The sequence below is a fragment of the Oryctolagus cuniculus genome, chromosome 18 (assembly GCF_964237555.1).
Source record: "Oryctolagus cuniculus chromosome 18, mOryCun1.1, whole genome shotgun sequence".
Taxonomy (NCBI): domain Eukaryota; kingdom Metazoa; phylum Chordata; class Mammalia; order Lagomorpha; family Leporidae; genus Oryctolagus; species Oryctolagus cuniculus.
In genome coordinates, this window is record NC_091449.1 from 67945813 (window position 1) to 67963860 (window position 18048).

At 54.6% G+C, this 18048-nt stretch overlaps 1 protein-coding gene and 1 non-coding gene across 7 annotated transcripts in view; one reads left to right on the plus strand and one right to left on the minus strand.

The window, feature by feature from the left end:
* ZCCHC14 (zinc finger CCHC-type containing 14) overlaps window positions 1-18048 on the minus strand; it is a 66722-nt gene that overhangs the window by 36976 nt on the left and 11698 nt on the right. The window lies entirely within an intron of this gene.
* Window positions 15000-15106, plus strand: LOC127489215 (U6 spliceosomal RNA). The gene has a single exon (XR_007917149.1). It is a non-coding gene; the product is annotated as a U6 spliceosomal RNA (small nuclear RNA).

An 18048-nucleotide genomic window follows, 5' to 3' on the forward strand; every position in this document is an offset into this window, starting at 1 on the left:
GCATTCAAGGCCCGGCTCTGGCTTCTGATTTCAGCTTCTTGCTAACGTGGACCCGGGAAAGCAGCTTGACGGCTCCAGGAGTGGCGCCCCGGCCACCACGTGTGAGACATGGCTGAGTTCCCAGCGCCTGGCTTGTGCCTGACCCAGCCCCAGTCTTTGCAGGTTTTGAGAAGTGAACTAGCAAATGGGGCTCTGTCTCACAACCTCTCAAAAACAGGAAAAAAGAATCGAGGGCGGGTCTCCTGACAAAGAAGCACAAGACAGACGGGGAAGCCGGAGTCGGAGTCGTGGCTGTGATTTAAACCAAGGGTGAGCGCAAAGGGGCTGGCAAGACGGGCAAACCCTTCGCGACCAGGATCTCTGCAGAGGGCAGACGGGGTGGGCTGCAATACTTTCTTTTTCCCTCCTAATCAATATTTCAAGGCTTTACAGCCAAAATATACCTATTACTTATAGGATTTAGAAAAATAAAAATCCTAAGTGCTTTAACCTCTTTACAGTCTCAATTTAGCATGTTTCAAACTTTCAAACAACGTTAGAGAAGGGCATGAGTTTGAAGTTGATGGGAAGAAGCCTGGGTTTCCAGGCTGACAAACACTGCCTGGCAGTGAGGGCAACGCCCAGGCAAAGCACCGAGCCGAGGCCTTGCTGATCCCAAGCAGCTGTCCCTCCACCTCTCCAGCCTGCACACTCACGACTTCCTTTCATTGCAGGACAGTAGGTGCAGGCACGGCTCACAGGGCTGCGTCTCGGGTGGGCGTGAGAGGTGGAGGTGGCCACTCCTGCGGGCTGACCCCAGCCTGCACAGGGACAGCTCACATAGCCACAGCAGATCTGCCCCACCTCCAGCTGGCTAAAGCGGCCTGAGCAGAAGGCCATGCCAGGTGGCCCACAGATTGACAGGTCAATGGGAACTCAAGAGACACCTCCTGCGGACAACCGCTCACAGCAAGGCTGGTCAATCTGGGGTCTGCGTAACAGGAAATCGATCCTAGCTAACCAAGATGTTATCTTCATTTAAATTAATAAGATTAAATAAATTTTAACTTAAAGTTACAACTGTAATTACCTATATTTATAACAACTAAATTGGACATTTTCTTTAGCTTTAACAGTTTCGTCATCCAAAGTATTCCTGAAGTGAACCTTAATTTATTTGAAAGGCAGAAAAGACACACACACACACACACACACACACACACACTCGGACCTTCCATTCACTGCTTCACTCCCCAAAAGCCCACAGCAGCCAGGACTAAGCCAGGAGTCTGGAACTCCATCTGGATCCCGCACAGGAGTGACAGGGACTCAAGAATGTGAGCCCCACCTCTGCCTCGCAGGCGCTCAGTGGCAGAGCCATCAGAAGCCAGGGCAGTCTAAGGGCCACAAGAGGTACACACGCTGCCTGTCTGAAGCTGTCCCCATTGGAAGGTTTGCGGCTCACAGAAGTAACAGCTAAGCCGGCGCCGCAGCTCACTAGGTTAATCCTCCGCCTTGCAGCACTGGCACACCGGGTTCTAGTCCCGGTCGGGGCGACGATTCTGTCCCGGTTGCCCCTCTTCCAGGCCAGCTCTCTGCTGTGGCCAGGGAGTGCAGTGGAAGATGGCCCAAGTGCTTGGGCTCTGCACCCCATGGGAGACCAGGATAAGTACCTGGCTCCTGCCATCGGATCAGCACGGTGCGCCGGCCGCAGCGCGCTGGCCATGGCGGCCATTGGAGGGTGAACCAACGGCAAAAGGAAGACCTTTCTCTCTGTCTCTCTCTCTCACTGTCCACTCTGCCTGTCAAAAAAAAAAAAAAAAAAAAAAGAAGAAGAAGTAGTAACAGCTACTCTGGGAACAGCTCAGGAGGCTGGCGTGTTTAACCGCTCCTGTTTGGGCTGACTCATCAACTGCAGATGTCCACAGCTCCTTCAGCGTGTGACGCCTGAACCGGTCCTAGGAGGAGACAACGAACTCTCTGGACCCACAGGCAGCCCGGCCTTGCTGCCGACAAAACACGCATGACCCAGCAGCTCTCACACACGTGCCACCTGCCCAACCCGCATCTCCCCCAACAGCCACAAGGAATGGCAGCCTGACTCTGGGCCTTCAGGAGAGCGGAGTGGCACGAGGGACACAGCTTGCCAAACAGGAGAGCTTCGGGAAAGGCGCTGCTCCGCCGGCCTGCGCACAACCCCCCGGGGCCAGGCCCAGCGCAATCAGCTTCCTGAAGGAAGCCCTTTCTCCTCTCTCTGCATGAGGCTCCCTCCCAGTGATTCTAATCCAAGTCCAGGGTCTAAACTGCAACATCACATCATCCTGAAAAGACAGGAAGTCTTCTCTGTGGACGAGCAGGAAAAGCTCCAGGCCTCAGCCACAGACAGGGCAGCTAGGAGCTGCCCCACCAGCCCATGTCGCACCCGCCACATTCTTCACAAGGGCAACTACTGGACACACACACTTGTTTTCCGTAGGGTTTTCTCTTCTCACTTCTCCCAACCAAGCCTCACCTTCACTCGCTCCTCTGTTACAGTGAAAGCCAACTTAACTGCGTTTCCCAGAAATACTGTTTGGGGTTATTTCTGGCCAAGTTCACTTGCCCACGTGAGCCTCAGTCCCACTCCAACACGCTCTGACTCACCCTGAGCCGCAGAGCTCCCGGTCCTGCTCGCAAGTGCTGGGAACAGACTCGACGGGCTCCAGCTGCCGCCTTCCCTCTGTGAGGACGGCAAGCAGGAGCTCCCTGCTCTTCACCCTCAGCCGGAGTCCCCGCACTGGCCCTGCCACCTGACGACCCCAGCTTCACCTTTCTTTCACCTTTCTGCTCAGGCCCCAGCCCACAGGCACAGCAGCCACAGGGGGCAGGGCTTTGTCAGTCTCCTCTGCCCACTGCACGCAGAGCAGCCTCAGGCAGAAGCAGGTACTTGCTAAGTATCTGGGAAACGCATTAACTATGTTACCAAATTCTGATGAAATTCAGGATTAAATGAATTAAAAAGCCCCTCCGTCTCAAAGTAAAACATTCACAATCTAAATTACGTAGCAGGCAATCAGATCTCAGCACTGGCACAGAGTGGCCCTGAGATCCAACACTGAGACAGCTGCGGGTGGTGAAGGGCACATCCCATGCTTTGTCCTTCCAGCCGATCTGGATCAAGGTCTGCTGCACACGTGAGGTACAGGCACCTGGACGCATCCTGGCTCCTACTGAGTCAGCCTTTCTAACTGATAGGGCTGTCTAAATAGGGACCAGGCCACTGCTTCCAAACCTGAATGTGTAAAATGCCTCCGGAGGCCTCCTATGAGAATGCAGGTTCTGATTCAAAAAGCCTGGGGTACACTGCATCTCTCACCAGCTCCAGCTGCCACCTGAGACCCCCCCATCTCACCAGCTCCCAGCTGCCACCTGAGACCCCCCCCCCATCTCACCAGCTCCCAGGTGCTGCCGGCACTGAAAGGAGGTTTCAAGGTAAAGCAGTTCTCCATGGCCAGAGGATTCAGAGGACCAAGCTCCTTTCAGAAGGGAGGGGAAGCAAATCCGGGCACTGTGCAGAACAAGACCCCTTCCAAGGAGAAGACGTGGTCGCGGAGTGCATAAAGCATGCCCTAAAGGGCCAGCCCCTCCATATCCTGCCTCTTGCTGTGTCCCTCAGATGCACACACTTCAGTCAAGGCACCTGACCGGAAAAGCCCACCAAGTAACCAGGCTTTTTGCAGCCCAGAACCACAATTTTTGAAGGGCTTTAATTACTTAAACCTATTTCATTAAAAACCATCCACGGACATCCCCATGGGATGCTAGCACGCAGTCGGACTGCAGCAGAGCCCGGAAAGAGTCACAGAGAAGCTGGCTGGGGCGGGGCATCCAAGGCCTTACCCCCTCACAGCGCAAGTGCCGTGACCACGTGCGGTGCCAGCGACCCCTTGGGTCCTGTGAGAACCACTGACCCCTTAAGTACATTTGAAACACATGAAATACACAGGATTGCAACAGGCCCATCACATCACAGCCAGTTATCAGAGGACTGACACACGCATTTGTCCAGCAGTGCTTGGCGGGTATTTTGAGATACTTCACACAACCATGATTTGAAGGTATCTGACTGTACTGGTGACAAAGTCGCGGATTTTGTTAATGGCTGTGGGTTTCCATCTGCTTTCAGGTGGCAGAAAATCCTAATTTCCAGTTAGAGGCCAGAAGATAGAAAGCTGCTCTGGCCCCCAGCCCCCGGCTCAGAGCCCCTGCTGGGGACAGGCCGCTCATTCAGCCTCCCCCCAGAGCCAGAGAGGCCATAGCAGGGGTGGCCTTGGACAGCAACCCCCCACCCAAGGTCCCACAACAACCGGCTGTGCAGAGTGCTGCCGGGCCCGCCCCCACCCCCTCGGCGGAACAAACGATGGACTGGCCCTCCTGAGCCCAGTGGACAGAGCAGCTCCTCCTTCGCAGGGACACCAACCCCCCACTGCCCTCCTTACTTCCTCCTGAGCAGATTAACAAAAGCATGGCCACAAAATCCTCGTGGTCACCTGAGTTCAGGTGTTTCAAGGGGGAAGCAAAGGTGCTGTTTTTTTCTGATAGCTGCAAACAGGTCTCAGCAGGCTGCAGCCCCTGAGGGAATGCTGGGAACACTTCAAAGTTTCTACCCTTAGTTTACTCTGACGCTCTTACTTCCAACTGTTCCCTAATTGTAGGGTCTCCAGCTGCACAGGGGGCGGCCACAGCACCAGCAGTGCTGGGCGACCTCTCATCTCCCACTTGCAACCCCACTGGGCTCGACACACTCGGCAGTCAATCACCAGTGCACGCAGTGCTTAACTCTGACTGGCACTGCAGGTTCTTGAAGGTGAACCCAGCACTCAGCACACCCGCCCTGCCCATGCCACAGTCAGCACACCCGCCCTGCCCATGCCACACTCAGCACACCTGCCCTGCCCATGCGTGGAAGAGGGCAGGCGCGCATGTGCTGACACACAGCAGGTACACGCGGCCTTCGAGAAGAACCCGGGAAAGCAAGTTACCTTCTCAAGAAACCAAAGCCTCGCCATGCTGTGTCTCCAACAAAGAAGGAGTCAGGATCAGGGGGGGACGCGGAGGCCACGCAACCACCTGGGGAACACTCCCTCACTCGGGATGGCACAGGTTCCAAATTCTACTCAGATTCACCCTCGTTCAAAGCGACCGAATATAAGGTCACTTACTGGAAACAATTGTCGTTAATACAAACATAGGACTGGCCAAACAAAATGACGGACCCCTGAGCCAGAATACCAGCAGCTGTCAGAGAGGGAGTCAGTCGGAGGCTGCAGAGAATGCAAAGATTCTAAGGTGAGAGTCTGCTGTTGTTCTGAGATCTGTTTGTTTGAAAGGCAGAGTTACAGAGAGGGAGAGACAAAGAGACAGACCTGCCATCGCTGGTTCACTCCCCAGAGGGCTGTAATGGCCAGCACTGGCCAGGAGTTTCGCCTGGGCCTCCCACAAGTGGCAGGGGACGAAACACGTGAGCCGTCTTCCGCTGCTCTTCCCAGGCTAGTAGCAGGGAGCTGGAACAACGATCCACACGGAACGCCAGCATCCCAGGTGGCAGCTTTACACACTACACCAAAACACCAGCCCCAAGATAGAAGCTTTAAAAACCAGGAGCAGGGACTGGTGCTGTGGCACAGCAGGTTAACGCCCTGGTCTGAAGCACCAGCATCCCATATGGGCGCTGGTTCAAGACCTGGCTGCTCCATTTCCAATCCAGCTCTCTGCTGTGGCCTGGGAAAGCAGTAGAAGATGGCCCAAGTCCTTGGGCCCCTGCACCTGTGTGGGAGACCTGGAAGAAGCTCCTGGCTCCTGGCTCCTGGCTTTGGATCGGCGCAGCTCCGGCTGTTGCAGCCAACTGGGGAGTGAACCATCGGATGGAAGACCTCTCTCTCTCTGATTCTCTCTGCCTCTCCTCTCTCTGTGTAACTCTTTCAAATAAATAAATAAATCTTAAAAAAAAAAATGGTGCAAGGGGCCAGCCCTGTGGCAGAGTAGATTAAGCCGTTGCTTGCACTGAATCCTGGCTATTCCACTATCAATCTGGCTCCTGGCTTTGGCCTACCCAGGACCTGGTATTGCAACCATTCTGCAAAAGGAACATGGACCTCTCCCTCTTTCAAATACACACATCTTTTAAAACAAGCACACGCTGAGTGCCCAAGATGCAAAGATACATTCTGCGAAGCCAGAGATTAAAATAATGGAAAATACTAGCATAACAACACTTTGTATAGATTCCTTATCATGTATCCATCACGTCTGTATATGCAATTGGAGTCAAGTTTAGGTACACAGATCAAATTATCTCCGTATTAAAAATAAGAAAAAGTCAGCTCCTAATGCTGACTCCAGGGTCCCCCGCCAGCGGGGAATGGACCAGTGTCAATGTGCAGCACTGGGCTTCACAGGCTGGGGCACGAGTGTGGAGTCCACGGGGGCTGATGCTGCCAGGAGACCGCCTGTCCCCGGCCTCAGGCTGCTCTGCTGTGACATGGAAATGACCGCACCTGTACTTTGGGGGTTTCTGTGAGGATTAACTAAAATACACGTGCAGTATTTCAACAACTGGAAAAACAGCAAGCGTTCAATGAGATGGCAGGCACTGTCACTGCTGTGGCACTCAGCGTCACCAGGCTGGCTCACAACTCATTCAAGCGTCCTCAGAGACAAGTCCGGCAGCCACGGGCTCTGCTCAAGCCCAGACTTCCCAAGGGCAGGGCTGGCATCTGTGGGGTGTGCACTGGCGGCAACAGGGACTGGGGAGACCTGCAGCAGCTGCCCGAGTTTGCGTGTCTGTCCAAAAGAGGCTGAGTTAAAAATGGACTCTCCCATGGCAGCAGATCACCTGGTCTAAAACCAGCTCATGACAGCTTGAAAAATATTTCATTATGTGAACTACAGTTAAACAGAACGCTTTTATGAGTCCACACTCTCACACCGTCACAAGGGAAGTGACCACGTCCTCAGCACGCAATGCAAACTGCAGAGCTGTCTGCACGGCAACCAGGCAGGAACAGGCTTCCTCCTCGTGTCCCTTTCCATCCGTGGATCTCGCTTTCAAGAATCCATTCTAAAGATATCATCGGTCAATGATGCAGTCAAAGGTTTGTGTGCAAGGAGATTCACCTTGGCTCCACAAGGGCAACAATGGGCCAGCGTTGCGTCACAGTGGGTAGAGCCGCTGCCTGCCCCATCCACATCCCATATGGGTCTGCTTCTGATTCAGCTCCCTGCTGATGCGCCTGGGAAGCAGCGGAAGATGCCTCAAATGCTTGGGTCCCTGCATCCACGTGAGACGGGGATGGAGTTCCAGGTTCCTGGCTTTGGCCTGCCCCAGCTCCAGCCATCAGGGCCACTGGCAAACTGAACCAGCAGATGGAAGATGTATGTCTTCCACTCCGCTAACTCTTCCTTTCAAGGAAATACATCTTTAAATGGAAAAGTTTCAGAAAACAAAAGGTTTGGGGATGCTCATTTAGATGAGTTAAAAAAGAATATACATCAGCAAGCATTGAAAAAAGACAAGAGAGAATACACCAAATACTAACAGTACTTGTCTCCAGGCAGGTCTGTCTCCCATCTACCTGCATTAGCTGGGCACTATTCAAAGGGCAGCTAACAAGCCAATAAGCCAGACACCTGCAGAGAGGGGGCGGAACGAGACGCAGGGGTCAGGGAAACCACAGCGGGGAGGACCTGCAGGAAGGGCCTTCCAGGTGCAGGGAGCAGAGTGTGCGATGCCCGGAGACTGGGCACCTTCCTGGCTGAGGCTCAGAGAGCCTGGAGGGGCAGGCAGGAGGCGGGGACCCTCAGGTACAAACACAAACTCTCAAGTACCTACCACCCAAAGTCTAGCCAATGGAACAGTCCTTGGTTTTCAACTTCCTTCTAAGTAACCTGCCTCTACAAAGGATGGAATAACCTCTGTTAAAATACTTTTAAGTCAATGTAAAAAAAAAAAAAAAGGCAGAAAATGAAAAGTGATTTGCAAGCATTTTACTAAAATAGTCATTACATTTCTCTAAAAACCAAAACGAGAAAATGGACAGTGTGACAGTCAAAGCTATTTGCTGACTCAGGACAGATGAAAGCCAGCACTAACCAAAAACCATTCTCCACATAAAAACACTGCTCTCAACACCCCTCGCCCCAGGGCTCTCCTGGGTCAAAGCAGAGCACAAGGCCCAGCCCTCCCAGAAGCACACAGCACAGGAGGCTCGGAGCAGGAGGGCCTCGGTGGCCATGCCAGGAGCCCTGGGCCAAGGGCGCCCCAGAGACCACACTGTCCACATGGGCTCTGAGGAGGCCTCAGCACACAGCACCTGCACCAGAGCTGAACCTGCAGAGACAAGCCGTGCGTGCGCCAACCCCATGTCCAAGGAGTGCAGCCCTGCCGCCATGAGATCCCAGAGTGGGGCGGAGATGCTGCCTGTGTGCACCAGCAGCCACACGCTTCTCACCATCTCCTTCTGGCGGGGGGCTAGCATGCGGCGGTGACATCGGCAGACAATGACATGCACGGTATCTGCTGTGGATCACATCTGTCGAAGGAAAACTACGGAACTACAGCACACACAGCTCACCTGTACACACAGTGCACCTCCCTACAGCTCACACAGCTCACCTGTACACACAGTGCACCTCCCTACAGCACACACAGCTCACCTGCACACACAGTGCACCTCCCTACAGCACACACAGCTCACCTGTACACAGTGCACCTCCCTACAGCACTCACAGCTCACCTGTACACACAGTGCACCTCCCTACAGCTCACACAGCTCACCTGCACACACAGTGCACCTCCCTAAAGCACACACAGCTCACCTGTACACAGTGCACCTCCCTACAGCACACACAGCTCACCTGCACACACAGTGCACCTCCCTACAGCACACACAGCTCACCTGCACACACAGTGCACCTCCCTACAGCACACACAGCTCACCTGCACACACAGTGCACCTCCCTACAGCACACACAGCTCACCTGTACACACTGCACCTCCCTACAGCACACACAGCTCACCTGTACACAGTGCACCTCCCTACAGCACTCAGAGCTCACCTGTACACAGTGCACCTCCCTACAGCTCACACAGCTCACCTGTACACACAGTGCACCTCCCTACAGCACACACAGCTCACCTGCACACACAGTGCACCTCCCTACAGCACACACAGCTCACCTGTACACAGTGCACCTCCCTACAGCACTCACAGCTCACCTGTACACACAGTGCACCTCCCTACAGCACACACAGCTCACCTGCACACACAGTGCACCTCCCTAAAGCACACACAGCTCACCTGTACACAGTGCACCTCCCTACAGCACACACAGCTCACCTGCACACACAGTGCACCTCCCTACAGCACACACAGCTCACCTGCACACACAGTGCACCTCCCTACAGCACACACAGCTCACCTGCACACACAGTGCACCTCCCTACAGCACACACAGCTCACCTGCACACACACAGTGCACCTCCCTACAGCACACACAGCTCACCTGTACACACAGTGCACCTCCCTACAGCTCACACAGCTCACCTGTACACAGTGCACCTCCCTACAGCACACACAGCTCACCTGTACACAGTGCACCTACCTACAGCACACACAGCTCACCTGTACACACAGTGCACCTCCCTACAGCACTCACAGCTCACCTGCACACACAGTGCACCTCCCTACAGCACACACAGCTCACCTGCACACACAGTGCACCTCCCTACAGCACTCACAGCTCACCTGTACACAGTGCACCTCCCTACAGCACTCACAGCTCACCTGTACACAGTGCACCTCCCTACAGCACACACAGCTCACCTGCACACACAGTGCACCTCCCTACAGCACTCACAGCTCACCTGTACACACAGTGCACCTCCCTACAGCACTCACAGCTCACCTGCACACACAGTGCACCTCCCTACAGCACACACAGCTCACCTGCACACACAGTGCACCTCCCTACAGCACTCACAGCTCACCTGTACACACAGTGCACCTCCCTACAGCACTCACAGCTCACCTGTACACAGTGCACCTCCCTACAGCACACACAGCTCACCTGTACACAGTGCACCTCCCTACAGCACTCACAGCTCACCTGCACACACAGTGCACCTCCCTACAGCACTCACAGCTCACCTGTACACACAGTGCACCTCCCTACAGCACACACAGCTCACCTGTACACAGTGCACCTCCCTACAGCACTCACAGCTCACCTGTACACAGTGCACCTCCCTACAGCACACACAGCTCACCTGCACACACAGTGCACCTCCCTACAGCACTCACAGCTCACCTGTACACACAGTGCACCTCCCTACAGCACACACAGCTCACCTGTACACAGTGCACCTCCCTACAGCACACACAGCTCACCTGTACACAGTGCACCTCCCTACAGCACTCAGAGCTCACCTGTACACAGTGCACCTCCCTACAGCTCACACAGCTCACCTGTACACACAGTGCACCTCCCTACAGCACACACAGCTCACCTGCACACACAGTGCACCTCCCTACAGCACACACAGCTCACCTGTACACAGTGCACCTCCCTACAGCACTCACAGCTCACCTGTACACACAGTGCACCTCCCTACAGCACACACAGCTCACCTGCACACACAGTGCACCTCCCTAAAGCACACACAGCTCACCTGTACACAGTGCACCTCCCTACAGCACACACAGCTCACCTGCACACACAGTGCACCTCCCTACAGCACACACAGCTCACCTGCACACACAGTGCACCTCCCTACAGCACACACAGCTCACCTGCACACACAGTGCACCTCCCTACAGCACACACAGCTCACCTGCACACACACAGTGCACCTCCCTACAGCACACACAGCTCACCTGTACACACAGTGCACCTCCCTACAGCTCACACAGCTCACCTGTACACAGTGCACCTCCCTACAGCACACACAGCTCACCTGTACACAGTGCACCTACCTACAGCACACACAGCTCACCTGTACACACAGTGCACCTCCCTACAGCACTCACAGCTCACCTGCACACACAGTGCACCTCCCTACAGCACACACAGCTCACCTGCACACACAGTGCACCTCCCTACAGCACTCACAGCTCACCTGTACACACAGTGCACCTCCCTACAGCACTCACAGCTCACCTGTACACAGTGCACCTCCCTACAGCACACACAGCTCACCTGTACACAGTGCACCTCCCTACAGCACTCACAGCTCACCTGCACACACAGTGCACCTCCCTACAGCACTCACAGCTCACCTGTACACACAGTGCACCTCCCTACAGCACACACAGCTCACCTGTACACAGTGCACCTCCCTACAGCACTCACAGCTCACCTGTACACAGTGCACCTCCCTACAGCACACACAGCTCACCTGCACACACAGTGCACCTCCCTACAGCACTCACAGCTCACCTGTACACACAGTGCACCTCCCTACAGCACACACAGCTCACCTGTACACAGTGCACCTCCCTACAGCACACACAGCTCACCTGTACACAGTGCACCTCCCTACAGCACTCACAGCTCACCTGCACACACAGTGCACCTCCCTACAGCACTCACAGCTCACCTGTACACACAGTGCACCTCCCTACAGCACACACAGCTCACCTGTACACAGTGCACCTCCCTACAGCACTCACAGCTCACCTGTACACAGTGCACCTCCCTACAGCACACACAGCTCACCTGCACACACAGTGCACCTCCCTACAGCACTCACAGCTCACCTGTACACACAGTGCACCTCCCTACAGCACACACAGCTCACCTGTACACACAGTGCACCTCCCTACAGCACTCACAGCTCACCTGTACACAGTGCACCTCCCTACACACACACAGCTCACCTGTACACACAGTGCACCTCCCTACAGCACTCACAGCTCACCTGTACACAGTGCACCTCCCTACAGCACTCACAGCTCACCTGTACACACAGTGCACCTCCCTACAGCACTCACAGCTCACCTGCACACACAGTCTACGTGTTAGTAAAACTGGGAACATTCTTAAAGAAATATCAATATGAAAAAATCAACTTGCTCTGTTGATATCAAATGCTACTCTTAGCTTATGAGACCCTCATGAAGAATCCTGACCCTTTCCTCACTAGTCACGTGACTGGACAAAGTCTTCTGACCACTCCAAACCCATGTGCTCATAAGTAAAGTAGGAAGAGCCACACCTTCAAGTCCATACTGAAACCAATCAGCCCATGCAGAGCGACCCCCAGGGAAAGAACCTATTATACATCAAGTGTCCGATCCACGGCCACATGACCCAGGTTGGTGACACTGCAAGGACACAGCAAGCAGGGAAAGCCTCACCTTAGGGCTCTGTTCCAGGTCTTCTCCCACACAGAGCAGGTGAGGGCTGCACACTTCGGGTGCGGGGTGCGGGGGGAAGAAGGCAGAACTCACAGTGGCTGGAGAAAGTCCAGCAGCAGAGTCAGGAGCAGCGGCAACAAACCACGCAATCTTCATAAGCTCCGGCTGCAGCCGGTCTGAAAACCAAGTGGTCCCCTCACCGTCGAGAGAGGCTTCGCGATGTGACGCACGTGGCCTCAGAGGTGTGAGAGCTGCAAGGCCCCAGGGGCAGGGCCGCAGCTGCAGGGGCGGTCACTTCCATGGCCAGCACTTCTGGAAGGGTGGAGATGAGACACCGGCTCCAAGTGATTCTTATCTAGGTTTCCAACATTAAGTACAATCCATGCACGTACTGTGAGCATGCATGCTTCCCACAGGGGTTTTCTTTAAGAAACTGTTCAACATCTCATCATAGTAAATACGCTGCTGCTATGGTGGCCATCCTGGTTCCCAGCGATGCCCACTGCCTGCTGTGGACCGCACAGTAAAGCCACCGCTCACAGCCCTCTGGCGATTGCTGCATGGTGCAGAGCTCTGGTGGACATCACATCGGCACTTCCAAAAGGAGGCGTCTCAGAAGGGACACCAAACTCTGCATGTCCCCTCTGCCCACATCTCTGTGTGAGCCTGACACATGCAGGCCCAGGCAGGCTCAGGAACACTCGGACTAACTAATGAGACCAAGCAGAGGATTCACTCCCGATCACCATGGGAAAGGGGACAAGTCCCGCCAACTCCCTGGCTGCCGAGACTCACGGCAGCGTCTGCAGCCCTCGGGAGGTAAGGACAAGCAGCAGAGCGCCCAGTGTGCTATCCACACACGCCAGTCAGCAGGCCATAATTACCCGACACGCGAAGACAAACACCCGAGCCAGCCACAGAGGCAAAGCTGCTGGTGGAGCAGCCCTGGAGGAGTCACGCGGGGCCCAGGCAGCCAGGGCTGCTCCACGCGGCTGCAGGATGCTCATGATCACGGAAGAAAACACCCTGGTGTGAAACAGTCCAAAAAGACAGCAAGAGGAAGAGAGAAAACATTTAAATGAAAATTCCAGAACTAAAAACCCTCTATTCTTGAACTATAAAAAACAAGAAGAAAAACTCAGCAGTGACAGGCTGAACAGATGGGCAGCACGGGAAGACTCAGCCTCCAATCTGAAGAGCAGGAGGGAAAGGATGCAAAAGTCAAAACTGAGACCAGCCTCTGGACCCCATGGGACAGCAGCAGCCAGTTTAACAACCCGGCAGCTGGAGAGGGGTCCCACGGGAGAGAAGCACCAAGACGGGGGGGGGAAAAGGCTGAAAATTTCCCAAATTTGGCAAAAGTGCACAGCTCTGGTCTGTTCAGAGAACAGCAAACAAGATGACCAGAAAACGCTGGCACACATCATGGTCCAACACCAAAGTCCTAAGAGACAGCCGTGAGACCAGCCGGGACTGGACTGTGGCAAAGCGTGGGAGGAGGAAGCAGCCACAGGGGTCCACAAGGTCCCGGCAGCGAGCCCCGTTCTCTAACAGCAAACACGAGAGCTGCTGCCGGCACAGCACTCTCCCACGCTCCCACACCACTCACACGACAAGGTAACAACCTGGCCCTTCAGCAAGAATTGAAAGCAGCCACACGGCAACCACGTGGCTAAATAGGAAGAACCACTATCCTCTGCATTACAAACACACTGCAGCTGATGGTGTAGCCAAACAGGTCAAGCTGCTGCCGGCAGCGCCAGCATCCCATAAGGGTGGCGGTTCAAGTCCCAGCTGCTCCACTTATGATTCCAGCTCTCTGCTACTGGCCTGGAAAGGCAGTGGAGGACGGCCCAAGTGCTTGGGCTTCTGCCCCTGCATGGGAGACCAGGATGAAGCTCCTGGCTTCAACATGGCCCAGCGCAAGCTGTTGCAGCCATCTGGGGAGTAAACCAGCAGGTGGAAGATCTTTATCTCTCCCTCTCTGTAACTCATCCAAATAAATAAATCAATCTTTAAAAAAAGAGGGGAAAGGGGACGGGAGGGCAGTGGAGGGCAGGGGAGGGGAAGACAGGGGAGGGCAGGGGAGGGGAGGGGAGGAGGGAGGAAAGGGGCTGGCGCTGTGGCACAGCAGGTTAAAGCCAGGGCCTGAAGCGCCAGCATCCCATATGGGCGCCGGTTCTAGTCTTGGCTGTTCCTCTTCTGATCCAGCTCTCTGCTATGGCCTGGGATAGCAGTGTAGGATGGCCCAAGTCCTTGGGCTCCTGGCTCCTGGCTCCTGGCTCCGGATCGGCACAGCTCTGGCCGTTGCGGCCATCTGGGGAGTGAACCAGCGGATGGAAGACCTCGCTCTGTCTCTACCTCTCTTTGTAACTCTGTCTTTTAAATAAATAAAATAAATCTTTAAAAAAGAAAGAAAAGAAAAGAAACGTGCTCCCGGGCACACAGTGACATGACCGTGCGTGGTGGATTTCGGGTGCTGCAGCTCAGCTGCCAGCACTGCTGTGATGGGAAGGGGCGAGCACCGTGCAGCCAGAGCCTGCGTGGTGAGGGCACACCACAAGCTCTGGGTTGTGCCCCAAAGCCATGCTTCCAAGGAAGCCAACGGATAAAATGAAATTCCAGGTGCTCGCTTCGGCAGCACATATACTAAAACTGGAACAAGTCAGAGAAGATGAGCATGGCCCCTGTGCAAGGACGACATACAAATTCGTGAAGTGTTCCACATTTTTAGAGAGCCACGTGTTGTCACCGAGGAACCACCCGTGGGAAATGGAGCGAGCTAATAAATGTGTTCCACAATTGGAAAAAAGAAAGAAATTCCAGGATCCTACCCCAACGAAGTTTTAGAATAGGCAAAACTAATCAGTGATGGAAAAGAAACAGAAACAAAATGTCTATGTAGAGAGGAAAGGCTGGGGTGCTCGGGCAGCGTGGGAAGTGCCTGGTGGCGGCGGCAGTAGCAGCAAAGCCTTCTGGGTGACAGCCACAGTCCCCACCTTCACAGGGGTCTGTGCAACACAGTCACTCTTTTCTCAAAACCAAGCCGTGAAAAACACAACTGCGCACTTCCGTGAACGCAAGCTCTACTTTTTAAACGAATGACAACAAAGCCCAACAAAATACTGGACTGCAGTACCCAGGAACACCAGCTCAAGGCGTTGCACCGGCTGGGGCGGGACAGGAGGGCAAGGACCACAGGGCGGCAGCAGCAGGCGTCCCTCCAGCGGCAGCAGTGACTGCAGGGAGCTGGCAGGGCCGGGGCTGTGAACTCCACGTCCATCTCCACCAGACACCAGGGCCTAAGGGACGCTTCCTCCTCATTCTTTCTCTTGTGGTTTTTTTCTCTTTTTCTTTTTTAAAAGATTTATTTATTTAATTTATTTGAAAGGCAGAGTTAGAGAGAGGGAGAGACAGAGATCTTCCATCCACTGGTTCACTCCCCAAATGGCCACAATGGCTAGAGCCAGGAGCTTCTTCCAGATCTCCCACGTGGGTGCTGGGGCCCAAGCACCTGGGTCGCCTTCTGCTGCTTTAGGGAACTGGGTTGGAAGTGGAACAGCCAAGACTCGAACCCACGCCCAGATGGCATGCCAGAGTCACAGGCAGTGGCTTTACTTGCTTACCCACGACGCTAGCCCCTTTTCTCCTATTTTTAATGGTGAAATCAAAACAAAACAAAATTTGGCTGCACATAATAAAAACAGCCACTTACTAATGTCACCTTTAGTGAATGACTGAAATTTAATCTCTGCCTGTTTCCTGTCTGCTAAAATGGGAATAAAAAATAGAAGTTAACTCACAGAGCGGTTATGAGGATTACACACACACACACACACACACACACACACACAGAAGCGCCCAGAACAACGCATTCCACACGGTGACTCCTGAAACCTGATCACCAGCATCACTCTCTTCCTACGGCTTCCTGTCTGTATTGATGACTCGGAAAAGCCTACATGCTGGAGCTGGGCCTGGCACAAGGCCCACACTAGTGGGCGACTTCCGCCCCGCACTCTGACACAGAACTGCATCAGGAGCATGCACATCACACAGCGTTTCCCGCACAACTGCAATTCCTGGTACCTGCACAGTGTCTTGTCAATTCTACTAACGCTGTCATAGTTATCTACTTGGCATTATTCCCATGCAGTTACATTGTTAAATTTTATTAAACTGCCTCCCCCCACCAAAAAAAAGTTGAGTCCCAGCTGTTCCTCTTCTGATCCAGCTACCTGCAAAAGGCCTGAGAGAGCAACAGGTGGCCCAAGTGCTGCCCAACTGAGGAAGCTGTCACACTGCAGGACACTGGGGTGACTGTCACACTGTAGGACACGGGGGCAGCCATCACACTGCAGGGACACTGGGGTGACTGTCAGACTGCAGGACACTGAGGTGACTGTCTCACTACAAGACATGGGGGTGACTGTCACACTACAGGACACTGGGTGACTGTCACACTGCAGGGACACTGGGTGACTGTCAGACTGCAGGACACGGGGGTGACTGTCACACTGCAGGGACACGGGGGTGACTGTCAGACTGCAGGACACTGGGGTGACTGTCTCACTACGGGACACGGGGTGACTGTCACACTGCAGGACACGGGGGTGACTGTCACACTACAGGGACACTGGGTGACTGTCTCACTACAGGACACGGGGGTGACTGTCACACTGCAGGACACGGGGGTGACTGTCACACTGCAGGGACACGGGGGTGACTGTCACACTGCAGGGACACGGGGGTGACTGTCACACTGCAGGACACTGGGGTGACTGTCTCACTACGGGACACGGGGGTGACTGTCACACTGCAGGGACACTGGGTGACTGTCACACTACAGGGACACTGGGTGACTGTCACACTGCAGGGACACTGGGTGACTGTCTCACTACAGGACACGGGGGTGACTGTCACACTACGGGACACGGGGGTGACTGTCACACTGCAGGGACACGGGGTGACTGTCTCACTACGGGACACGGGGGTGACTGTCACACTACAGGGACACTGGGGTGACTGTCACACTGCAGGACACTGGGGTGACTGTCTCACTACGGGACACGGGGATGACTGTCACACTACAAGGACACGGGGGTGACTGTCACACTGCAGGGACACGGGGTGACTGTCTCACTACGGGACACGGGGGTGACTGTCACACTACAGGGACACGGGGGTGACTGTCACACTACAGGGACACGGGGTGACTGTCTCACTACGGGACACGGGGGTGACTGTCACACTACAGGGACACGGGGGTGACTGTCACACTACAGGGACACTGGGGTGACTGTCACACTGCAGGGACACTGGGTGACTGTCAGACTGCAGGACACGGGGGTGACTGTCACACTGCAGGGACACGGGGGTGACTGTCTCACTACAGGACACGGGGGTGACTGTCACACTGCAGGACACGGGGTGACAGTCACACTGCAGGGACACTGGGGTGACTGTCTCACTGAAGGACACTGGGGTGACTGTCTCACTGCAGGGACACTGGGTGACTGTCACAAAGCAGGGACACTGGGGTGACTGTCTCACTACAGGACACGGGGGTGACTGTCACACTACAGGACACGGGGTGACTGTCACACTACAGGACACGGGGTGACTGTCACACTGCAGGACACTGGGTGACTGTCTCACTACAGGACACGGGGTG